This window comes from Pelecanus crispus, chromosome 3 (genome assembly GCF_030463565.1).
Source record: "Pelecanus crispus isolate bPelCri1 chromosome 3, bPelCri1.pri, whole genome shotgun sequence".
NCBI lineage: Eukaryota > Metazoa > Chordata > Aves > Pelecaniformes > Pelecanidae > Pelecanus > Pelecanus crispus.
Genome location: NC_134645.1, coordinates 98,527,556 through 98,543,222, shown reverse-complemented (window position 1 = coordinate 98,543,222; position 15,667 = coordinate 98,527,556).

Here is a 15,667-nt window from a genome sequence, read left to right as displayed (position 1 = left end):
CTATTGAATTTTGAATAGAATACCTAACTTTCTGTAGGACAGGAGAGGGAACCCAACCAAAGTGGTGGTGAGCATCCCTTTCCCTGGCATGAGGAATATCTGTAATCAGGTCATATCATATCATACATTTCCAGTGAGAGACTGAGAGGACCCTTGTTTCAGAGTATCTGTTGCCAGGTATGTAGAACTCAAATCTCCTTAGGAAGAGACAGGGCTTTAACCTTCCTGCCACATCCTATTGAATTTCTTATGCCTAAGATCACAAAGATAAGGAGACTAACCAAAAAGTTGCCTACTCCTTGGTCTTTGAATGAATAGCCAGTCTTTGGCTCTATGATCAACAGAGAAGTATGAAAGGGTAGAAGGAGATCATAGCATCATACAACCCTGATATACCATTATACTGTGATTTATTTCCTTGCCTAAACACAGCAGAAGGTGTGCAGAGCCCCTTCCCCATCCATAACGAGGAGGCAATAATGAATCCTGTTCTGCTCTGCTTGAGTTAAAGGGCCTGACTTTAAGGTGACATAAAGCTGGGACGTCCCCTGGGAATGCAGCCCAGTGGTACCAATGTACCACCATCACAAATTTGGCCCACCTCTTCCAGCTGAAAGAGAAGTGTGCACAAGCAGTAATATTTCCGTCCAACTGGACTAGGAGCTCATGCTGTCCCTGTAAAATATATTGCCAGTAAACCATTATTTCAAGACCACAGACTCTGCTTGTTCTTTCTCAACTGAGCTTTTGTATGTGACTGTGAATTTATGTAGTTGGGATGGTGCACCATAGCTATTTCAAAGATCTAATTGACGTCAAGATTGATGTGGCTCATGGGACTCAGAGGATCCCTACAAGTAAAAAAAGTCCATGTTAAATGATACGCATTTGTGTAGTTCCGTAGTTTGCTTTTGGGCGGACGATTGTGGATTTGTTACAGTTCATCAAGGATGATTTGAAAATGCCTAAAATCATTGATCTCCAACTCCTCAGCAGTTAGTTCCAGTCAGAGGCTGGCACAAGGCCAAATAACACAAGTGGGACAGCTGCAGGCAGTGACTCTGCCACCACCTGCTTTTCATCCTTTTCCATATCATGCTTTGTATGTCATCTGTAGAAAAACCTATATAAATGCATAAACTGGGGAAGAAGTTCATCAGGGAAGCCATTTTTAATTAGGTCACTGATGCTCCACAGTGCTTGTAGCCTGTGATTAAGGCAAATACGCATAGACTAAGATATAAAAGCAAGCAAACACACACAACTGGAAAGAGAAGCCACCAACAATACTGGTGTTTTCATTTACTTATCACAGGCCCAGTGATTTTTACAACCGTTTAGGCTAGTTTACTTCGTTAAACTGTGCAACACAGCATTAAAATACAGGTCCAGCTCCCCAGCTGCACGGGGGCAGAGTTGTCTTCTGCATCAGCCCTGCCTGTTACTCTTTGATGGCACCTCAGAGTGACACTTCCCCATCCCTGCCAAACTCTGAATGACTTCAGGGTGGGCACACTGGAGGGAGAAGACTGCACAGCCAAAGAATTCAACTGCTTTGGAGTTATGAGGAGCAAGAAATGGCCCACAGTTTGTGACATGAACCTGATTTGAGATGGGACTGAATCATACTTCACATAATGTGAGCTTCAGAGAGAACTCTGTAAGCAGTTGGTGCACACAGATTCTGGAATGAAAGGAGTGATTTTTTTTATTTTACTTGTTGCCCCCGTAATATTCCCTATCACAGGCTTCCTTTAATCACCACAGGACAGCCTCATCATAATGCTGTTGTGTTCTTCTGTTCTGAAGAAAACATGTTAGTAGAGTCTGTGAAAGCCTCTCCCCCTTTATCTCCGCGGTGCCACCAATTAAGCGTACTTGCCATCTCCATAGAGCATGCAAGATGGTAAGTTTAAAGAGATGAAATTCTGCTTCTAGTGACACTGGAAAGCTAAGGAGGTACAGATAAGAACTTTTCTTGGTATGGCGAATCTGAGTTATGTGTTAACAAATAATGGTAACAAATCATAGAATCAGAGAACCACAGAAATGTTTACATTGGAAAAGACCTTTAAGATCATCCAGTCCAACAATTGACCTAACACTACCAAGTCCACACTAAACCAATTAAGGGTAGAGTAGTAATTTCATGATTCCTGGCTTGGTGCCTGGATTATTTATAATGAAAGTAAAAACTATGAATTATTAAGGTTGGAAAGGACCTCTAAGATCATCAGTCCAACAATCAACCCAAAACCACCATGCCTACTAAACCATGTGCCAAAGTGCCACATCTACCTGTTTTTTTGAACACTTCCGGGGATGGGGACTCCACCACCTCTCTGGGCAGCCTGTTCCAATGCTTAACTACTCTTTCCGTGAAGAAATTTCTCCTAATAACCAATCTAAACCTCCCCTGGTGCAGCTTGAGCCCATTTCCTCTCATCCTATTGCTAGTTACTTGGCAGAAGAGACCAACACCCACCTCACTACAACCTCCTTTCAGGTAGTTGTAGAGAGCGATAAGGTCTCCCCTCAGCCTCCTCTTCTCTAGGCTAAACAATCCCAGTTCCCTCAGCTGCTCCTCATAAGACTTGTGCTCCAGACCCTTTACCAGGTTCGTTGCCCTTCTCTGGACATGCTCCAGCACCTCAATGTCTTTCTTGTAGTGAGGGGCCCAAAACTGGACACAGGATTCCAGGTGCAGCCTCACCACTGCCAAGTACAGGGGGACAATCACTTCCCTGCTCCTGCTGGCCACACTATTCCTGATACAAGCCAGGATGCTGTTGGCCTTCTTGGCCACCTGCGCACACTGCTGGCTCATGTTCAGCCAGCTGTCGACCAACACCCCCAGGTTCTTTTTCACTGGGCAGCCTTCCAGCCACTCTTCCCCAAGCCTGTAGGGTTGCATGGGGTTGTTGTGAACCAAGTGCAGGACCCAGCACTTGGCCTTGTTGAACCTCATACAATTGGCCTCAGCCCATTAATCCAGCCTGTCCAGGTCCCTCTGCAGGGCCATCTTATCCTCGAGCAGATCAACACTCCCAACCAACTTGGTGTCATCTGCAAACTTACTGAGCGCATAACTCAATCCTCTCATCCAGATTGTTGATAAAGATATGAAACAAGACTGGCCCAAAACTGAGCCCTGGGGAACACCGCTTGTGACCGGTCACCAACTAGATTTAACTCCATTCACCACAACTCTCTGTGCTCGGCCATCCAGCCAGTTTTTTACCAAGCGAAGAGTACGCCCATCCAAGCCATGAGCAGCCAGCTTCCCAAGGAGAATATTATGGGAGACTGTGTCAAAGGCTTTGCTAAAGTCCAGGTAGATGACATCCACAGCCTTTCCCTCATCCACCAGGTGGGTCACCAGGTAATAGAAGGAGATCAGGTTGGTCAAGCAGGACCTGCCTTTCATGAACCCATGCTGGCTGGGCCTGATCCCCTGGTTGACCTGCACTTGCCTGTTGAGCGTACTCAAGATGAACCGCTCCATCATCTTCCCCAGCACTGAGGTCAGGCTGACAGGCCTGTAGTTGCCCGGGTCCTCCTTCTGGCCCTTCTTGTAGATGGGTGTCACATTGGCAAGCCTCCAGTCATCAGGGACCTCCCCTGTAAACCAGGACTGCTGATAGATGATGGAGAGTGGCTTGGCAAGCTCCTCCGCCAGCTCCCTCAGTACTCTCGGGTGGATCCCATCTGGCTCCATAGACTTGTGAGTGTCCAGGTGGTGTAGCAGGTCATTAACTGCTTCCTCCTGGATTATGGGAGCTTCATTCTGCTCCCCATCCCTGTCTTCCAGCTCAGGGGCCTGAATACCCTGGGGATAACTGGTCTGGCCATTAAAGACAGAGGCAAAGAAGGCATTAAGTAAAGTACCTCAGCCTTTTCCTCATCCTTGGTGGCAATGTTCCCCCCGCTCCCACATCCAACAAAGGATGGAGATTCTCCTTGGCTCTCTTTTTGTTTTTAATGTATTTGTAAAAACATTTTTTATTGTCTCTTACAACACTGGCCAGATTGAGTTCTAGCTGGGCTTTTGCCTTTCTAATTTCCTCTCTGCATGACCTAACAAGATCCCTGTACTCTTCTTGAGTTGCCTGCCCCTTCTTCCAAAGGTGATAAACTCTCCTTTTTTCCCTGAGTCCCAGCAAAAGCTCCCTGTTCAGCCAGGCCAATTGTCTTCCCCGCCAGTTCGTCTTACGGCACATGGGGACAGCCTGCTCCTGTGCCTTTTAAGTCTTCTTGAAGAACGCCCAGCCTTCCTGGATGCCTTCGCTCTTCAGGACTGTCTCCCAGGGGACCCTCTCAACCAGTGTCCTGAACAGGCCAAAGTCTGCCCTCCAGAAATCCAAGTTAGTGGTTTTGCTGACTCCCCTCCTTACTTCACCAAGAATCAAGGACTCTATCTTATCATGGTTGCTAAGCCCAAGATGGCCTCCGACCACAACATCTCCCATGAGTCCTTCTTTGTTTGTAAACAGCAGGTCAAGTGAGGCACCTCCCCTGGTAGGCTCACTTACCAGCTGTGTCAGGAAGTTATCTTTCACACACTCCAGGAACCTCCGAGACTGTTTCCTCTCTGCTGTGTTGTATTTCTAGCAGATGTCCGGTAAGTTGAAGTCCCCCATGAGAACAAGGGCTAGAGATTGTGAGACTTCTGCCAGCTGCTTATAGAATGCTTTATCTATCTCTACATCCTGGTTGGGTGGTCTATAATAGACTCCCAGCAGAACATCTGCCTTGTTGGCCTTCCCCCCCATCCCTACCCATAAGCACTCAACCTTATCATCACAACTGTTGAGCTCTATGCAGTCGAAACACTCCTTAACATACAGAGCCAGCCCACCACCTCTCCTTCCCTGCCTATCCCTTCTGAAGAGCTTATAGCCATCCAATGCAGCAGTCCAGTCATGAGAGTCATCCCACCATGTTTCTGTGATGTTCAGAAGTGTTCACTTTAGGAATCTGATGCAGTGACCAAAATTATCTGAACACAGTAAGCATGTGCACTATTCCAGAATTAGCCCATTTCATTTTGTAACATGCCATGTTACAGCGTGAAGCCACCTGGCAGCTGGAGTACAGGCAGCCTTTGATGTGCTCAGGAAAGACATTGTTATTCTTTCACATCAGTGTTTAACCAGGCTGAATGAACCAGTGGCATCTAAACGGGCTCACTTCTGTCTTGAATAAAGAGATGAGCGAATAAGCACATCACTGTCCTTTTGCATGTGGCAAAGTGGGCCAGCAAAATAGTGGTGGTAATGTGCTAAAATACAATTAATGCTTTGTCCTCCTTTGGTACATCATATCCAGGAGTTTGCTTGCAGCGGATAAGGGGGAGTCAATCTGTCAAAAAAAAAAAAAAAAAAAAAAGCCACAAACCACAAACCCAAAACAAAACCCAAAACCCTAGGTGAGCCGGGAAATTCCAGGATTCAGAGATGAACAAGGGAGTGCAAATTACATGTGTTAATCAATGGTATTGTTAAAAAACAGCAAAAGTGAAACTAAATAAACCCCACATTGTCACCATAATTACAGATAAAGGAATTAACAGTGGATAAAGCTTTTAAAATACACTGTCAGAAAAAGGTCATTACAAAGCAAAACACAAACCAGGACACAGGCAAAAGAGCACAGCCAAATCCAGAGTCAGCAGGCAGAGCCAAGGACAGCCAAAAAAGAAAAGGACTGATCCAGGTCTGGGATGGGAAGCACAGAGCAGCTACCTTGCTGGGTCAACACGGCTTATTCAGACAACAGGAGGATCCTTACCAAGAGGGTAAGAGCAACTAAACAATGTACTTGCTTGATCATTGGCATAACCTAAAAAAATCCCCATACTCACTCATCCTACAACAGAAATGTATGGCTAACAAACCCGAGGCAATTTTTATTCTTGAAATTGATGTTAAAAAGGACAAAACCCAATTGTTTTTTTTCTTTAGAACATTAAAGCAATGGCATTTCCTGGCTTGTGGTGCTTTATGGTGGTGTTTCTTTGTAGTGGGAGGCTACAAGTTAAGATCAGGAGATAATGTCAACATTACAAGGAACACAGGAGGAAAAAAAAATGATGCATGTTTATGCTCATTAAGTGAATTCTTCAAAGGAATCAGGATGAAAACAAAATAAAGATTGCCAGCCATGCATGAGTAACAATATTGAGCATTCTGGATGTTTTTTGAGGGAGCTGGCTGAAACTCTGACATAAGCAGTTCACCCTCATGCAGGTGTTTGCAGTTTCTGGAACGTAATGATCAATCTCCCTGTTCTGCTCCAGATGAAAATTATTAAATTTTGCGTTTCTACGAAATTTGTCACCCTCTAACACCACTTCTAGCAGTTCTTAAGCAGGGAAATACTTGGCAAGGCTGAGGGCATGCCAGAGTAAAAAATAAAACATCCGTGGTAGTGTAAGCATCACGATAGGGCTAAAAAGATAGAATAGGAACAGCACTTTTCAGCACTGTCAGTTTGAGCAGACACAGCAGTGGGACACGTATCTAACTGCTTTGGTGTGTTCTTTCATTTACATTACAAAGGAATGTTTTTGGCAGAAAGTCGGTGTAAGCAGTATTCATTATTCCTTTAAGGGGCTTGATAATTCAGCATGTTAATGCACTGCAGGCTATCAATGCTGTCAACAATCCACCAAGATATAAATTAAACCTTGTTCCAGCACCAGTATTTTCTGTATGTAGTGCTGAGATTTAATAGGATTGGAGCTCAGATCATGGGGTGAAAACTAGTGATGGTTGATATGTTTGTGAGACATTTTGGGCTGGGGAGAAAACACCAGGAGCTGATTAAAACTTGTGAAAGAAGTAATCATTAGCACACTGGTATGAAAATTACAGAAAATGAGAAAAGTGATTCAATCTGACAAAAAAAAAAAACCCAACCCTCAAGAGGAATCCTCAAGTACATCTCTGAAGTCTGGCTCAGATACAGAAAGGAGAAATGGGCTTTTCATGCAGCTTTGGACATCTACAGTGTGGGTGCCTCTAAATGGTTGCTCAGAGTCCCCTTGCAGTCAGTGGAGAAAAACTGAAACTTTTAGGTTACAAATCATTTAATCCTAACATAGACATTTAAACTAGGCCTGGTGAAGTGCCTCTTTCTTTGTCTTCTATTTATAAAGGGAGAGCAACTGACTGACTTACATGTAGACATCTACACTGAAGATACCTAAAGTTACCCAAGAAGAGATCCATCTTCAGTACCTAGAAGCATTTTAATTTACCAGGCTGAGCTTGTTCTGCCTGGCCATCTGATGAATGACTGACAAACTCAGCTGGTTTAAATGACTCTTGCAAATCTTAGTCCCTCCAGCAGGGCAGCTCCACACTGCAGTGGTGTCTCACAGAAGTCACAGTGCAACTCTCAGCATCCAACTTTGCTGCAATAAAGTAGCTGCTGAGTCTCCACAGACTTGCTTTGTGGGGAATGAAGACGATGACTCCCGCAGCAAGAAATTTAGGACTGTAATCTGAATTTGGTGCTTTGAGGCTGCATCTATACTAATTAGTGTTTCAGTCTGGATCAGAAGAGAGTTTTTAAAACTATTTTTTTTTCTTTTTAGATCAAGTAAACTGGAAGATGGAGTCCAGGACTGTACCCAATACCCAGATACAATGAGCATTCAGTCCATGGGACCAGACTAGGACTATTTGGAAAAAGAAAAAAAAAAAAACCTAACATGTTTATAGTGTGGGTGTAAGGTTCTCAGAACTGGCTGTTTTGCTTTACAGATCTGCCATTGTTTTGCACTACTTGCTAATGTAACGTAAAGTGAACAGGGTCCTGGAAGAGTCCGTCATTCCATTAACCATGGAGGAGTTTAGGAAGACGAGATAGCTAAGTTAGCATACTCAAAAGTGAATGAAATGAGTAACCACCAAATGGACTGTAGCCTAGTTTTCCAAAATCCAATGTTTAAACAAAGGAAAACATCCATTAAACACAGGCAGAAACAAGTCCTGCACAAGGCATGAGGTAGTGAATTAACTGAGGATGCAAAATACCTGCTGATTACCGATTACTCTTCTGGGCCTACAGAGTTAGTATATCTGTCTGAGATGGCTAGTAAATTCAAAATACAGCTACCCGTGGGATTTTGTTTATAGCAGTACAGCTTCTGGACTTCATCCAAGCATAAATTGTATTAAACTAACCATGACATTATTACCTACTGGTTAACGTGGCTGCAAAACAACAATACAAACTGCAAAACAAAGCACGGAAACCATTTCCAGCATTGCTGGCCTAACTAGTGCACCAGTTACTCCAGTGAGAAATAATATTGCACACCTGATAATAAAGTATTATCATCTCTACCAGAGTCCCAATACAAAAGGATATACTTTAGGTTAAATCTTTTTATTAGAACATGGTAGAAGAAGCTGATGAGAAACACCACTAACCAGGGCTCTACCAAGACGGCCTGAAGCATACTGAAGTCAGCTCACAGACAGTCCTGAATTTCTATTAATTTTGGATCAACCCTTTGGAAAAGGCAGACCTGGAGCGGTACTTGGATGGGAGACTGCCTGGGAACACCTGGTGCTGTAGGTTTTTGGTGAGTTACCAACACTTTATTAGCAGCAGATCTAAAACACAGCACCACTCTGCAGAAAGTTAACTCCATCCTAGCCAGACCAGTACACTGCCCAAATTCTCCCACACAACTTGCCACCCAGGAATCGGCTGCCTCAGGGCAGACTCCCGTGTCACATCCCCTACCAGCTGGCTACCCTTACAAGAAGACAAAATCACATTCACAGCCCACGTCCATATGAGAGCTCTGATGGCATGGGGATGTTCAAGAAACTGAGTGGTCATTGCCATAAGACTGGAAACATCTACCCCGGAGGAAAAGTGCCATTCTCCACTCTCCCCACAGAGCGGCTCCCAGAGAAGAGGAGGAAGATGTAACTGCTGCTGTCTCCATGGAATGATTCTCCAGAGATTTGGAGGGCAGTGATGCAGGGGCCAAATACTAGACTGGGCTAAAGGCCAGTGCTTTTATCATGCATTTCCCAGGCAAGGCAAAACAAAGAGATGAACAACACAGAAAACAGCAAAAGCTGAAAGGAACCATTAAGAAGCCCTGGAATTCAATGTACAGCAAGAAAGGGAGCAAGTAACAGGGCAGGTAAGGGAGAAAATATGCCATCATTGGGATCAACAACAGCAAGTACTAGCCCACCAAGTAACAGCCAAATAGCTGCAACAGCTGTAAACTCAGTCTAGCACACTTCAATCAAATCTGTCATTATCTTGAACCCACATCAGGTGCCAAAAAGGACTGTGGTGGGTTGACCCTGGCCAGCAGCCACGCACCCACACAGCTGCTTGCTCAGTCCCCCACTGCAGTGGGACAGAGAGAGGAAATAAGAAGAAAAAAGTGAGACAACTTGTGGGTTGAGATAAAGACAGTTTAATAGGTAAAGAAAAAAGAAAGAAAACAAGCGAACCAAAGGAAGTCTCTCACCACCTGCCATAGGCAGACCGATGCCCAGCCAGTCTCTGAACACTGGCCATCTAGGAAGTCACCCGCGGTCTCTTCTTCCTCTACCTCAGTTTTTATTGCTGAGCATGATGCTACATGGTGTGGAACATTCCTTTGGCCAACTTGTGTCAGCTGTCCCGGCTGTGTCCCCTCCCAACTGCTTGTGCACCCCCAGCCTACTCGCTGAAGGACAGAGTGAGAAAAAGATAAATACTTGACACCGTGCAAGCACTGCTCATCAAGAGCCCATTGGTGTGTTACCAACACTGCTTTAGCCACAAATGCAAAACACCACACCGTGTGGGCTGCTATGAATTAAATTAACTCCATCCCAGCCAGACCACTACACCCTGGAGCTACTACTCCAAACAATCATTACAAGAATAGCTTCACATGACATTATCTACGAGCACCTTCATTGCTTCACAAGCTTTAAGGTCTTCCTCATGCAATGTATTTGCATGCTTTCAGGGAAGTTACAAAACCTTTTATCCTTCCTGTAAACAAATGGACACTTTGATTCTCAGGATGAAAAAATGACTTCCTTTGCATACTTTGTTCTTTAATAGTTCTGATAAAAGAAAAATAGATTTGGCACATTTCCATAGTTCCTTTTTTTAAGACTAGTAAACTGCTTCAACCTGTCATAGTTCAATCTGAGTACGTGGTTAAAATTGAGTTTTCTTGAGAAGGCTACTCCAAGTAAAATTTTAGCAAAGCTGCTACCAAAGGATCAAAATATCTTTTACTTTAAAAAAAAAAAACAAACCACAACACAACAACCTTTGTGAAGTATATTGGAACAAGGATATCTCATCAGTTCTTTGCTCTGTAACGTAGGTGTATTAAGGAAAAAATATCTGTAGAATGACTTAACTCTACACCTATAAAATTCAAACTTTCTTGCACTGATTCTCTGAGATAGCATAAAAACACCAGAAAGGCTAAATGTAATGTTCTGCAAGGAACCACAACATCTTCATCTTTGCACACTATATACAAAACTAAAGGGGCACAACTCAATACATCTCTTAATAGCTAATGTTCTTTAAAAATGGAAATTTAAAATCAATCCTTGTGATCTTTGTTCAAAAGTATTCCTACTTTCACTCAAATAAAATCAGACATTAATACAATTGCAGATTCTCTGCATGGCAACAAAACAACACATCAGTTCTGGTCCTCTGTGGGTGTCTCTGCATATAACATGGTTTCACACACTGATGTAATGCTGCTGCTTCATTCTCTAAGCCTTCCCATTTATTTGCAAAGGAGATGCACATTAAAATAACCAAGAACTCTTCTACTGAAGGCATTTACTTCCTCCACGAATGGAGACAGCTAGCAAAGCTAAGCAATATAACAACTTAGAGAAAATCATACAGCTTCAGCTGTGAAGTTAGATCCTTTCTTATGCCTACCTTTCATAACAGCAGCATCGCTCCCTTTATCCTTGTAAATGAACTTCCTATTGCTTGTATTAAACTAACAGCCATTGGTCCCAATCAAGGGCCTATTGTGCTGTGCCCCTGTGCAAAGCTATAGCAAGCTATTTCCCTGACCTTGAGTAACTCACTTCGGATCTCAGCTCATGTAAGCGCTCCTGCGAAAGTCATATAGCATACGGCTGTACAGCAGCACTGTTCACCTGCAAAACTAGTTCTAAATTAAGACAAAATACAACCAAGTGATGTGAAATTGAACACAGAGAGCGTGGGAGCGTGGATGAGATGGCTAACACTGAGGAAGTGGCATGTCTTCACTTTGGTGGGCTGCAAGCAGAAGGTGCAGGACTCAGGGATGGATCACTTGGTTTCTTGGCCCCAGGATTTTCCTCAGGTCCCTGTCAGGCATCAGCAAAAGTCTGTGAGATTCCATTGTCCGGCTTGTGCAATGCTATTCCCCTACAACACGTGAAGTGCACATCAACACCAGAGCCCTGCCTTGAGGGCACAGATCACAGAGCCTGACAGCAGAGCTGACCCCTCCTTCTCCAGCTGCAGCTGGGTTTGCTTGCTGCCAAGGTAGAGGGTTTGCACCCAGACTGACACCAGCACATGCTACAGAAATGCCCACATCACTGTCCCCTGATGGGTAGCTCCTGCTGTACCTATTCCCTGCAAAGCTGAGTACCAGGTACAAAGTGCAAGGACAGTGTTCTGTTGATGTGACATGCATGACAAGGCATTCAAAACAAGAATACAGCATTGACAAGGTATTGTGGTAAATGCCATGGTAACCTAAAGAATTTAACTGAGAATGTGCTGTGTAGGATCTCTGCTTACTTGGCTCAGCTAGTGAAAAGCAGCTTTCTTCCACTCCCATATCAAATTCTTTGTCCCTAGTGTGAAGTTAACTCTGCACAATCTAGGCTGAGCATTCCTCCAACACTAGGCAAGAGCTAGCTATGAAGCCATTCTTTCAGCTGCTGCTCTTACACCAATGCTTGAGGTTACCCAAATGAAGATGTACACCATGATTATTGGCTCCAAGCAGACTCCTTCAGTGTTAGACAGCAGGGAGGGTGTGATTCAGTTGCTCAAGCTCAGGTGTCTGGTAACACCTGAGATGTCCAGGGGAATCAGAGCTGTCCAGTATAGCAAGATATGACACAGGGCTTCTGCTGGATTTACACCCTAAAAGCAGCATCTGTTGGCCAAGCAGGACATCTAAGGACATCTCAGTTGGCAGACAATTTAAGAGACAGCACAGGATGGGACTCTGGTTGAAAATTCAGATGTTAAGTGTTTACTTCCGTGCTGTGTCACCAAGCTCCACAACACTCAGTGGGAAGTCTAACCAACAAGGTTTATTGTAGTCAATGACAACCTAACCAACACAACCCAGGAAACCTAAAATGATTTCATAGAATCATTTAGGTTGGAACAGACCTTTAAGATCACTAAGTCCAACTGTAAGCATAACACTGCCAAGTCCACCACTAAGCCATGTCCCTAAGCACCACATCTACATGTCTTTTAAATACCTCCAGGGATGGGGACTCTGCTACTTCCCTGGGCAGCCTGTTCCAGTGCTTGACAACCCTTTGGGTGAAGAAATTGCTCCTAATATCCAGTCTAAACCTCCCCTGGCGCAACTTGAGCCTATTTCCTCCCGTCCTATTGCTAGATACTTGGGAGAAGAGACCAACACCCACCTCACTACAACCTCCTTTCAGGTAGCTGTAGAGAGTGATAAAGGTCTCCCGAGTCTCCTTTTCTCCAGGATAAACAATCCCAGTTCCCTCAGCTGCTCCTCATAAGACTTGTGCTCCAGACCCTTCACCAGCTTTACTGCCCTTCTTTGGACATGCTCCAGCACCTCAATGTCTTTCTTGTACTGAGAGGCCCAAAACTGAACACAGTGTTCAAGGTGCAGCCTCACGAATGCCTCATTGCAGAGTAGACATGTGATGGCTAGTTAGCTGAGGCCCTCTACTCTTGCTGAAATGGAAGCATACAGCAGTAGCAAGGCTGCAGACACCTACACTAAGGCATCAGTCTCAGGCGGGATCCTTCTCACCTAGCCAGAGCATGTTTGACAACTATGTTCTATAAGACAAAAAAGCAAAAAGCATCATTGCCTAGTTTTTACTTTTATGGCAGCGCACTGGATTAATGGCAGGTTGTGGCAACTACAGCAGTGAGTTATTCGCACAAAAACCACATTGCAAATAGGTGTCAAAAAAAAAAACCTAACAAAAAGCCTTCCCTTACTTATTAGAAATATTACAAAATGTTCCTCCTTTTCTTTTATGACAGCACAATGACAGCCATGTTTATGTTGTATCTCTCCATTGAAATGATCCAAAGTCATAAAGTCTCAAAAATTCAACTGAAGTTAGACAGTTGCTAAGCTAAGACTGGCACCATCCTGACCCAGGCTGACTGTATTCCCCCATGCATCTATATACATCTGCTATTTTCCTTCTGTTATGCCAAGATTATCCATCACTTGGGGCAAGGGAATGACTTTTATGTTGTGGCTGTTCAGGACTAAGGAATAGGTGCTACAAGAATACAAATCATCAGTACCACAGTGCTTGTGATGATTTATTCTCCCCTGCTGGCTTGCCTCTTCTGCAGGAGACCTGAAATCCTTGCATGCTTTTTGTGAGGAGGCGTGTACTTTTTTAACACTCGCACCTCCCATAACTAGTGAAATCAATTTGGGATAATCAATCTTTTAAGCTTTACTGCTGAGCGTCAACATACTCAGCAGAAGCCAGGACCACTGGTTATTTTCTTCAGATTCGCAACAGTGGTGTCAGGTGCTCTTGTCAACCAAAACCAGTAAAGAGGTGACAGGTACGTGAAGGGAGAGCTGAGCATGGAGCAAACCAGGGGCAAGTTTTGTTCATGGGCTGAGCAGTTAGGCCAGGAAACAGGCTGAAGCCAGTAGAAGAGACTGGACTTCCATTGCAGAAGCTTTCTGCTTGTATTTGTAAAGTAATTACATCAGTAATTCTACAAGAAGGAATCTCTGAGAAATCCGCTCCCACTAAGGAAAGCGCAGTAGCTATGGTTACTGAGCAAACAGGGAGAGGAGGCAAAGCTGAACCACAGTTCTGGGCACTGTACACCATTTTTAACAGCAAAAGCCTAGTTTTGGCTTTCCAAGATACAACTGTGAGAACAGCCACCCACATTCCCCATTACTGCATGTATGTGTATATATACGTACATTTAGATACATATATATACACACATGCAGACAGCTATATAGTAGGATGAAGGGATGACAAAGAGAACAAAAAATGTACTCAGCTTTTACACCATCATACAACTTTGAAGTTCGCACATACTCGTAGGCAACAATCTTGTATGCTTGGTTAGACAGCCTAGGGCCAGCACCACGGGGTGTTCCCTGAGCAACTTCTGCTGCCACAAAGAGGAAATGGGTGTCTTCATTTGCCCCTGAGGATTTCTCAAGAGGCACAAGCAGTTCCCTGTAAGGGAACTCTGTCTATATTGCAGGCTTAGTGCAACCCTTCTAGAAAAGCTCCAATTAACCTTAAGGCTAATGAGCATAAGTACTACTGTAGTGTCGCAGCAGCAACGTGGAACTTGGCATGTGCCATAAACCCCCCTGAGAAACTGGGTAAATATTTAAGCAATTAATCCACACTGAATTTCACATAAATTGGTTTCACATAGTCATCGAGCTCATTAACTGGTATTTTTGAAACAGGGTGGGGATAGTTTAGTGAGCTGTAGCACTGCCTGCATGGTGGGTGTTGTAAGGGAGAGTTTACCTACTGCACAGTTTCCCAAGCCCTTCACACCTCCAGTCAGCAACATCCTGGCCACATCCACTCCAGGCATTGATTTGGACCTGGGTATGCCTGCATAGCTGCCTTCACATCTCTGATGGCAATGTCTTAAACATGTACCTATGCTGTCCAGAAAGAGTCTTCTCCTGAATGGCCATGAATGTGGCCCATTCCACCTCCTTCCCCCACTGCTGTCCCCCAGACAGTCCCCAGATGCTTGCCACAGCACAGTGCCTGACACCATCAGACAAAGCACCCTGGACGCTTGAGTTCCTGGGCTATCTGGACAGTATGCCTGGCTGTGCCTTAGTGCACACTTGCAGTCTAATCACGGTTTCTTTAGCATACCATGTAGACATACAGTCCCAGGCTGCAGTTCATATTAGTCATCTAGGTTTCCTCTTCAGTCACAAGGAAGAAGCAGGCACCATCATTTCACTCACCTCAGGCACCTCCTCAGCACAAAACCCTTTCAAGGTGTTTATATCACTAAGCTAGTTATCTAGACTCCCTCTGTAGACTAGCTAAGAGTTTAGTCTCTAAATGTAGGTGAACTGAATCCCGTCCCTTACTAGATAGTTTCCTGAAGGTGGAATGGGCTGCTAGCAGTTTGTCCTTATGAATCTCTTCTCCAAAAAGACAATAGGACAGCAGTGGCTGTTTGGTAACAGGCAGAGCAGGGCCCTCTGCTTTGACACCAACTTCGAGATGAAACAGTGTCTAATACCCTTGAGACACTCTGGAGTATCTGAGATGTCCAGGCAGGGCCGGCGGATACGACACAAGACTTTTGTGAGACCAGTGTCCTTTTGGAGCAGTAGCTGGGAACCCGGAGGATGGCACGAGGGCATCTTGGCTAGCACTGG